Below are 10,374 nucleotides of genomic sequence, written 5' to 3'. Positions count from 1 at the left end.
GCCTCGCATGAAAAGAGAAGCAACTTTGTAGCTGCTGTCCCGAAAGTCCCCAGCCCCCACTCTACAGGTGAGCAAGCTGGAGCGCAGAGGAATGAGCGATCTGCTCATAGCACTGGGGAGCAGCAGGGCCTAGACAGGCGTCTGTACAGATGTGGCACCCCTTGAACCTGTCTGCAGTTCATGCTTGTCCCTCCTCAACCTTTCAACACCCCCCTTGCTCCACGGGCCCCTGCGTGTGGCTCAACTCAGGGTACATTTTCTGCAGGAATGCCCTACTGAGCAGAGTCCTCTTCACTGGGGAGAAAGAACTCAACGTAATGCAGAAGTCTCAATGCCTTGGCACACAAGTGATGAAACACCCGGGTTAATAAGTTTATGTTTCTTACATATCCACACACCCACAGCTTACATAATTTATTATTATTATTATTTAAACTAGGACTTTTTGATATCATCAAATGCTAAACTGTTCCTTGGGGAAGAGGCAAAGCAAAGACTTTCGGGCTAATGGTCCTTTTAGACCCGGCGTTCTGGCTTTGAATTCTGATCCTTTTGATCACCAGCTGTGGTCCAGTGCAAACTTGTGCCCTTGTGAAATGGGCTGAACCTTAGCTAGCCTGTTGCTTTCTCTATGCCAGTAACTCATCTCAGCCCTGCCGGAGCATTTTCTACCTGTCAGAGTCTGGAGTCTGTGCTCCTAGTTCCGACACAGCGTTACTTGTCAGAGAACTCGCTGTGGAGGACGCCTCACTGTGGTTATGACTGCAGCTGCACACTGTTATGAGGACACACTTAGAGAAAAGTGTTGGTAGGTGATGACATCACTGTGCAAACATCGGAGCGTGCTTACACCCACCTGGACAGCCCAGCTCAACCCTTACTATGTGGCCAGTTGACACCACAGAGATGTGCTAGACGTAAGTTGTCTGCAGCTGCTCCTGTGGTACCACAGTGAATAAGCAGAAGGCATAAACTCTAAGATAATGGTTTAACACAGTGTAGCAATGCAAAAACCAGTAACATCTGTTGTCTTGTCAAGTATCACAGCTGCTCATAAGTGTGTGAGCTGCAGCTTTTTACACATGTCTGTGCTGTAGATGTGTGGACTACAGCCTCACTATGAACACTCGGCTCCTACCCTGTGCTTCGATAGCTGGAGCATCATCAAGTGACAGGAATTTTTCAGTCTATGGGACCTGGTCTTATAGATTGCTGTTTGCTGACCTGAACGTGCAATGTATCATCTCAGGATCTGGTGGTTGGTTGGTAACTTTGTTTGTAAAGAGTCTAGCTGAGTCTAGTATGGAACACCCTACGTAGCTGGCCTTTGATTTGCTATGGTCCTCCGGTCTCTGCCCCCAGAACGCTAGGATTCCAGGTATAAGGCACCATATCTTGTCCACGGGACTATACTTACTTGAGTTTGTGGGGCTCTCTGTAAGATGTGTATTGTTTGGTTCAAGCCCCAGGAGTCCAGCAACAGCAGGACCTAATGGAGCTGGACTGTGGAACATGGAATCTGTCTCCTGAAGTACATTCATTCCCAGTCCAGCAAGAAGGTGCAAATCCATCCTGTACCTCTAATCTGTGCACATACTACTCTCTGCCAGCAGCTTCTGGTACTGCACCTACTGTGGACCTGAGAAAAGACTCCAGGGAAGCTGGGGGAGAATCCTGGATCAGCGCAGGGCCTCTCTGGAGGAGGTGCTGCTTGGCTCCCTGGCATGCCTAGACTGGTCCCAAACTCTGAGTTGCTGGGGCCCTGTCTCCTGTCTCCCTGCCTCCTCCCTCCCTCTCGGATCACAGAAGGAGGAAGGAGGCAGCCCCCCTCTTCCCGAACCTCATCACTTTTATCTGCTAGCTGTCGTTCCACACAGCTTTTCATCAACAGGTGCCTGAGAACCTTGGTGCCCTGTCAGAGGTCCTGGGAGTGTGGGAGGTCTGTCACTCAGCAACACTCCCTCCTCCAGACCCCGCTGGCACTAGCCCCAGTGCTGGCTACAAGGGCAGCCTTTGAGTAACTGTCTCTTAAAGCAGATACATCGGGTGTAGGAGAACTGATGAGGCACAGTCAGCGCACCGCCGAGCTGCACGTAGACACAAACCTAGGTGGCTTCCTGGAGGGGGTGTGAGGGCAATGAGAGGGGGAGCGCTGTAAAGACTCTGCAGGTCCCCAGGAATCTATCCCTTCGGCTACCTGCAGGGTGATGACTGAGGGAAGGACAATTACTCTGCACTGTCTGTCTGTCTGTCTGCCTGTCTGTCCTATTTGGCAGCTACTTCCAGCACCACCTGAGGGTCCTCCTATGTCCTCTGCTGTGGACCTCCCTTAGGAGACCCATGGCCCGAACTCTTTCTTCTGCTTCCCACCATCCATCTCCAGAAGGTGTGAGATTTTAGAGCTGGATCTCTGGGGTTCCAGGTCCTTCCTGCTGGAACCACAGATGAAGCAGCAAGTGCTGGATGAAAGCCAGCTCTGGACCTGGACTGCAGTGTCCCCGTCCGGAAGGGACGAGAGTGTCATTCAGGTGGAAGGACACACCGCAGCCAGTCAGCGGTGGATTTGACTCCTGGCACTTGTTTCCTGGGCTACTTATGACGGACACAGGCAGCTCAGCCTGCCTTGTTTGTTTCTTCATTTTTACAGTGGGAAAAAGAGAGAGGGTTGGTGAGAGGTTGAAATGAGTTAAAATGTTCAAAGTACTGAACCCAGTAACTAGTGCCTGGCCAGCCCCAGGCAAGGGGTAGTTCTGTGTCTCACCAAGGTGTGCCCGCCGGGCTAGTTCCATTCCTGCCCTGCTCTACTCCAGTCCCACTGCATTCTCCTCAGCCCCCAGGAGCTTCTTTCCCATGGCTCCTGACTCCTCCGAGCACTGTCCTGGGCTTATTCCACGCTGCCCCTCTGCTCTTCTTCATTATTTGGAAAACTAGCGCGCCCCAGTCCCAGAGTTCGCTGGTTCTTACTTCCAGTCTCCTTAGTCCCTGGTGGGTGCCATTTCTCCTCTCTCAGCTCTGCTACCTCTGACTCATTTTACAAGTCTCCTTCTGACCCGGCAGTGGGTGCCGCAACTCGTAGCCAGACATAAAACTCCACTCTCCTCCTTGGGACCCCTGGTCACCTGGGAAGTGAAGACTCGGTCCCCTGGTGTCTGCCCCCACCCCGCCATTTCTGCTGGAAGGGTGGGTAGCATCTTCCAGGCTACAGTGGGAGGAGCTGATGTCGTGGCTCCTGGCTCCCGTTGCCGGCATCGAGTGCCCCCTAAGCACTACCCGCTCCTGTCCCTATTTCTGTGACCGGGTTCCTTCTGTGGGGGATGGGGCTCGGGTCCCTCACGGTACAGATACAGGGGGTCTCCTGAAGTCAGCAGGTGAACTGTCCCTGCAGTCTCTGACCGGGCAGATGTGTGTGTTTATGAACTCCGAGGGCTTGGCTCACTTTCTGTCGCCGGCTGCGGTGGGAGGCCCCTTTCTCCTGCCTCAGCTTCTCACTGAACAGGCTTTTTCAGACTCCCTCTCCCTCAACACTCTTAGTTTTTCCTTGGTGTCCTGCTTTTGTGGGTTCTTTGCCCCGCAGTTCTCACCTTGCCTTGTATTGCCTGGTGCCCGATACCTTGGCCCTACCCAGGGGTGTCTCCCCGGCTCCCATCCCCTTCCCGATTCTATCTCCAGGTCTGGCAGGCTCCATTATTATGCTGGCCCAGGGAGGGGGCTGGCCGTTCCCTCTCCACCTGAGGCGTGTGCCACCACAGGCCTGGCCCACTACTCCTCCGTCTCCCTAGGGATGAGATGGGGCAGAACTTCTCCTTCCTGTTTGGACAGGGATGGTGGGAGATAGAGAGCATGTCATTAGTGATGACTTGGCTTAATTACAGCCCGCAGCAGAACTGGGCTTGTTTACTCTGCAAATGGGCAGAGGAAGAGGTGGATCAGGCATCAGACTTCCCAGGCATGATCAAAAGATCAAGGCGTTCTCCCCCCCCCCCCCCCCCCCCCCGCTTGCCCCAGCCCTTCTGTTCATCTTTGAAAAAGAATCACGCCACCATAGCTTCTCTGTGAAGGCCAGAGTCAGAAAGGATCTCACATGCATCTCCCAGAGTGGCCGAGGGTGGAGGGATTGTGGAACAAAGAGATAGATGAACCACTCACTGAATGCCCCCCCCCCCCCCGCCGTGGTATTTTGGAACAAGTGAGGGGAAGAAATTCACCTTTCTCAGAGCAAGACTACACTTGCCTGGACATACCTGAGAGCATGTGAGCTTGGAGGAAAATGCCTGTGATGACTGGGCAGGTGGTGGGTGGGGTTGCACAGGCCTCAGAGAGCTTTTCTTTTAAAGAAGAGGGGAGAAGGGGTGGGGAGAGCGCTGAGAGCGCCTGGTCTATAATAGAGACCAAGGGTCTGCCAAGGGGTTAAGGCTTTGGGTGTAGGAGCCTAAGTGGGAAGGGAGGATTGAAGCAGGAGGACCTTAGTGAGACCCAGGGCAGGAGTTGCTGGAGCTAAAGGATATTCATACGGGGGAAAATAAAAACAAGTCCATAGAAGCTTGGGTGTGTGTGTGTGTGGGGGGGGAGGTTCCTGAGCCAGAGCTCTAACGAACTTGGGTTCCAATTCTGTTACAGTCACAGTGCTGAGTGACATCCAAGTCAGGTGGTCACCATGGTCAAGATTCCTATTTGTCACGGCCATGTGAGTGCAAACCATATGGTACAATATGTCACTGCTTACAAAAAAGTACACCAAGGAAGCGTGGCTGTGACCTGAAACCTGGCGGCCACTTCTTTCTCACTGAGGTCTCTCAGAACAGTACCCTTGGGGGAAGCGTGGGAAAGACACCTTTCTACACACTTCCTTCAGGAGTCAGGGGCTTTCAACAGACTGGGGGTGCTCAGATGATCAACACTGAGGACTTCCCAGGAGATAGCCCTGAAAGTCCGACGTCTGGAACAATGCCTCATGCTTAGCTCAACGAAGTAGTTTTTCCTCTACAGAACAGTATTGAGGCAGTCCCGGTCCCCTTGTCTGATCTGTACCCAGGGTTCCCACTCTCTGCCCCCTCATCCACTCCCTCTCTGACTTACCACCTGGCTCCAGAGCCCCAGATCATGTGCCTCTCTGGTGCATGCTCCTCTGCCAATGGGACTGAATCCTACAGCAGCTGAAGAGGTTCATGTCAGGAAGGTGATGAGCTTGGCGAGGGAGCATGGAGACAATGGGAGAGTTGATGCCTTGTCTTGAGGAAGCTGCCTGATTGGGGGCAGAAATGGGGCCCTTCAGGCTGAGGATGGGCAGCGGGGCTGGGTTTCAGCATTGCACTTGTCTCGTAAGGGAAGACAGGAGACTCCGAAACAGACCTTCTCCTGCTGGTTTGTCCTCTCATTGCTCCAGTTCGCTCAGGAGCCTTCACGTTTCTTCTTCTCTCCACGAATGACCTTGATCTACAGAATCTTCCCGGGATGGCTGTTTTGGGTACAGGGACACTCAGTAGATCAGAGGGTTGGAGAAACATGATCTTCATTACCCCCCGCAAAGCAGACAGACACGACCTCAGCTTCATCTGTTTGGGGCTGCTGTGCTGTCCCACTTGGTATCTCTTCCTGTTTTTCCCTGGTGTGATGTGCTTTCAGGGTCGAATTTTTGCTTTCCCAGAATATTCTGTGTCGACATGGTGGCCAATTAGAACACAACAGACTCACTCATTTTCTTTGGAACTCTCCAGGGTCCCGGAACCTCCTAAAGTTCCCCGGCAATGCAGAGTCTACTTACAATACGGGCTCCGTGAGGTTGCCCCTTGGAGATTCTTGTGTGATTCCGCACTGCCTACAGGGAGAAGGGGACTGCTTGGACAGCCTGCTCCCTGCACCTGTCCAGGCTACCCAGCCTTCTAGATCCCAGCCCACACCAGAAAGTCCAACCTCCATTCTGCTGGTAAAGATATATAAACCCCACAAAGCGCTCTTCAAAGTAATTATTTAAAGAATCCAAATTTCAACAATAGCCACATAGCATACTGTTTCCTCCCAGCTGGATGTGACCTTTGCCGCCCTGATGCAGAGCAGCTGTGATGACCCACAGGTACTCACAGGAGATCAGGACTATTGACATTTTCTCAGAGGGAGAGGAATGGTCACAAAACCCATGACACAAGATCTTGAGATACATTGACACCCTCATGAGATCATTATCTGGTCCCTCTTCTCCCGGGCATTCCAGCTGCTACGACATAAGAGGAAGCAAAGGATTTTCGGTGGTACAGGTACCCATGAATTAACTGTATTCCCAATAGTAACCCCCAAAACACCTACTTATTTGCCAAGCTGGACCTGATGAATTCTCACTTCGAGCTGTTGGCTCCTTTCCTGCTTGGGACAAATAGATCTTGCTTCCCACCATCACCGTTATTGTTTGTCTGTGTGTGTGTGTGTGTGTGTGTGTGTGTGTGTGTGTGTGTGTGTGTGTGTGGTCTCTGGGACAGACACAGTTTGTCTGAGTCACTCATTGACACAGGGAGTGGAGATAAAACTGCAGCAACCATCACAGAACACATTCCACTTATGTCTCTTCAGCGGCCTCCAGCTTGGATAGCTCCTCTCTTGAGTCTAATATATAGCGTGCATACAGTAGGTTTTCAGTTCCGTACCCACTGACTGAGTCAACCTTTCCCAGATTTAGATACTTACTACTCCCATGAACTTACAGAGGAGTAACTGACAGATAGCCCACCTGGTGCAGGGTGGAGCTAGAGGAGATCCAGAGGCCAAAGCCAGTTCCAGAACTGCATCACCGAGGAGTCAGGAGGGCACGTCTGTCTCCACTCAGACAAACTATGTCCTGGAGACACACACACACACACACACACACACACACACACACACACACACACACACACACACCAATAGTAATGTCAGTGACAGTCAAGATCTATTTATCCCTGACAGGGAAGGAGCCGAGGTCCCCAAGGGAGATCAATCACACCCCTGCTGTCTCTTCTGTCTCTCCCTTCACCGTCACAATCACCATTACATCCTTGTTGACCACCCAAGGTCGGGTCTGTGTATGGGGGCACTCAAGACTTCTTTGGGAATGAAGATGAAGGGTGCCAGGACCCCAGGTCCCCTTCTTAGCCTCCCACAGCTGCTTTGAGGAGTGTGGGTAGGCTCCACTCACTCTTCAGCTTTCTTTCTTTGTGAAAATCAATTCTTTGAGAATTTTATATGATGTATTTTGATAATATTCACCCTTAACTCATCCCTAATCTAACCTCACATCCTAACCTTCCAATTTAATATCATATTTTTTTAAAATAACAATCAGCTCCCTTTTTTATAACAATTGACTACCAATATACTTGTGGGTGTGGAGCCACTCACTAGAGCATGGTTGATCTACCAGGAGCCACACCTGGAAGAAGACTGAATACCTCTAGACAGGCCCCAGAAACTCAACTGTCCACAGCCCTTAGTCAGGAGTTTGGGCTCAGGATCCCCTTCCCACCCCAAGCTAGAATGTTGAAAGACTTGATCTCAGGCAGACAACCCCAGCTTCTGTGAGGTCCTGAATGTGGCTGCCCCATCCCATCCGAAAGGCATTGTTGTACTCTGGTCCTCTCTGACCTCTCACTGTCAGAATCTTCCTGCTCCCCTCCTCCATGACAGTCCCTAAGCCTCAGAGAGAGGGTGTGGTGTAGATTTGTGGCTGAGCGCTCCGTCGACACACATCTCCTCCGCAGCACGTTCACTGACCCCTGGAGACCTTCTGTTGTGCACCCCAAGTCTTGTCCAGCGGGTGCTGCTTTGCCAGTGTCCCAGTAAGAAGTCTCGCTATCCTGTCAGACTGGAGCTCACGCTCTGCCAGGCACCGAACGTGCAAGACTCACCTTAGGAATCTCAGCTGGAGCCAGTTTATTTCTCCATTGGAGCTAGAGTTGAGAGGCAAGCACTGTGCGGTCCAAAGCTTCCAAGTAGCCTCTAACGTAGATCTCTTCCCTCTGTCTGCTCACCCCTACTTTGGCCAACCTTCTCTCTGAACACTAGAATGATGTCTAATCTTGATCCCTTTCTCCTCATTCCACACTTGTCTCATGAGGGTCTCTGCAGTACCTGCGACATACACCAGGAATCTGTGTGCCTTTGCCTCTGACATCATCTCAGTCATGTAACACAGTGGTTAGGGAAACGGGCTTTGAAGTCAGATGCACTTGAACTTGAGTACCACTCTAACGTAATAGCTGAGTGATCTTGGGCAAGTAAGTCTCTTAAACCTCCATTTCCCTAACTGTAAGCAGTAATGCATGGATTGATTAGATCCTCCTTGTCAGATGTGGCAGCACACGCCTGCAATTCCAGCACTTGGGGGGGGGGGTGAAATAGGAAAATCTAGAGTTCCTGATACGTCTCAGCTACGTAGATAGAGACCATGTCTTTAAAACAAGTATGCCATGTAGCAGTTGGCACAATGCCTCACACACAGGAAGTGAGCCACACACAGTGACTGACTCTTCCTGCTATCCCCCGCCATGACAGCAGACGCTCTTACAGTTGCCATCTGCTGCTACAATGTAACTTTTCACCCCTGCTTGTCGAGCTCCTTGGTGAGCATTTGTAGTGGATACCTGTTCTATCTAGGACCTTGAAGCTCTGCCCCTAGAGATATGGCAGGTAACTGCTCTACCTACCTATGACCTTGAAGTACCTGCCCCTGGGGCGTGGCTCAGGGCTACCCCTTAAGACCTGAGACACACGAATGCCTCCTTCTTCTCTCCCTTGTGAGCTTGGATGCTGGGACGGACTCAGGCAGAAGAACGATGTGGGACTGTAACTCAGACTTCCAGGACCCATATGACAAATCTCCCATGCTGTATTGAGTCTTCCTCCCTCACAAATTCCTTTATCCTTTAAGCAGACTCAGTGGATTTCTCGTAAGGAGTTCAGCCTTCTGGATGTCCCTCAAACCCAGTCAAAATCAACCCCTCCCTCTCAGTACATCTTGGTTCACTACTCACAGAGCTCTCCAGTTACCCTAGGACTTCAGCCTGGGCCTCAGTTCTTGGTGCAGATGCTGCTGCTTTCTAGTCTGGGGACAAACACTGGTCATTCCAGGTCAAGGACCTTACATGGTTTATTGACATTTCCACATCAGAAAAGGAAGCAAAGTTAGACTCTGCCACCCTTGCAATCTGGCTTAGAAAACCCCAGGCAAAGCCATCCCTTCTGTTACATTCCCTGAGCCTCTGGGCCAGGCTCTGCTAGGAACTCTAGAATGCAGGGCCCCTGGGAGGGAGCACTCATGCCCGCTTCAGGGCTGATATGGAAACCTTTTCTGGGGGTGCTCCTCTGAGATGGCTTCTGCCTCTCTGCTTCTCTTTCCTCTCCCCAGGTTTGTCCTTCCCTCCCCCTCCTCCCCTCTCCGTGGCCCTCTCCTCAGGGGAACTTAGCTTGGCAAACCTCCACAGTGCTCTCACTCTCAGGCACTGGGAGGGCTGTCAGATGCCTCGCTCGAAGCTACTTCAGAAAGTCCCCACTCCACCAGGCCACCTTGGGTTCTAACATCGAGCAGCTCCTGGAAGTAATCAGAGAATTGGTAGAACCGTGCCCCGGGGGCCCAGGAGTGAAACCTAGGGATTCATACCTCTGACCAACTTTATCCAGGATGTGTTCTACAGCTAGAGGTCGGCTACTGTCCAGCTCCTGCCTGGGCTCTCAGGATGGGACAGATAACCTCAGCCAGGAGAGAAAACTCCAGGGGAGGAAGTGGTGGCTGCCTGAGAAGCATCTCACTGAGGAAAGTGCATCTTTGAAGTCATCTTACTCCTGGCACTCCCTGCCCAACACAGAAAGCCCACAGGGCGCTCATGCAAGCAGGGGCCAGATGGACGCTGGCTCTCACTTCTACTCTGTCCTGGGCCTGCCCAGTGCTGGACAGCTGTGGTCCTTAGCACGACCCAACCGGTGACTCCGTGAACCTTCTTTTTTGATTGAGCCAGATCTGTGAGGACAGAGCCTCTCCTTTCTCAGTACCCCCTTCTTCAAGAAGATCAGATGGCTGGAGACAGGAGAAGCTGGAGTGTGCAGAGGACCCCTCCTTGGATGAAGGCGGGCATTTATCCCGTGCCTTGTTGGTAGATAAGCAGGAAGGTGGCATCAGTGGAAAAGTAAAGCTAAGAGATCGCTGAGGGGGATAAGTCCGCAGGTCCCTAATTAGGGACCAGATAAACTTTAAATTAGACCACTGCAGCATGCAAGGACAGCATATTCCACTTTCTATCAAAAGTGCTTTGTTGCTCCAAGGCTTGGAGACCTGTACTCTGCATATTACCTCAGCCCTTCAGCAGGGGAAGGAGATAGTGGAGAGACGCCCCTTTCCGGTGTCCTGGGCTCGGT

Source organism: Peromyscus maniculatus, chromosome 20 (genome assembly GCF_049852395.1).
Source record: "Peromyscus maniculatus bairdii isolate BWxNUB_F1_BW_parent chromosome 20, HU_Pman_BW_mat_3.1, whole genome shotgun sequence".
In the NCBI taxonomy this organism is placed as follows: domain Eukaryota; kingdom Metazoa; phylum Chordata; class Mammalia; order Rodentia; family Cricetidae; genus Peromyscus; species Peromyscus maniculatus.
This window is presented reverse-complemented; position numbering follows the sequence as displayed.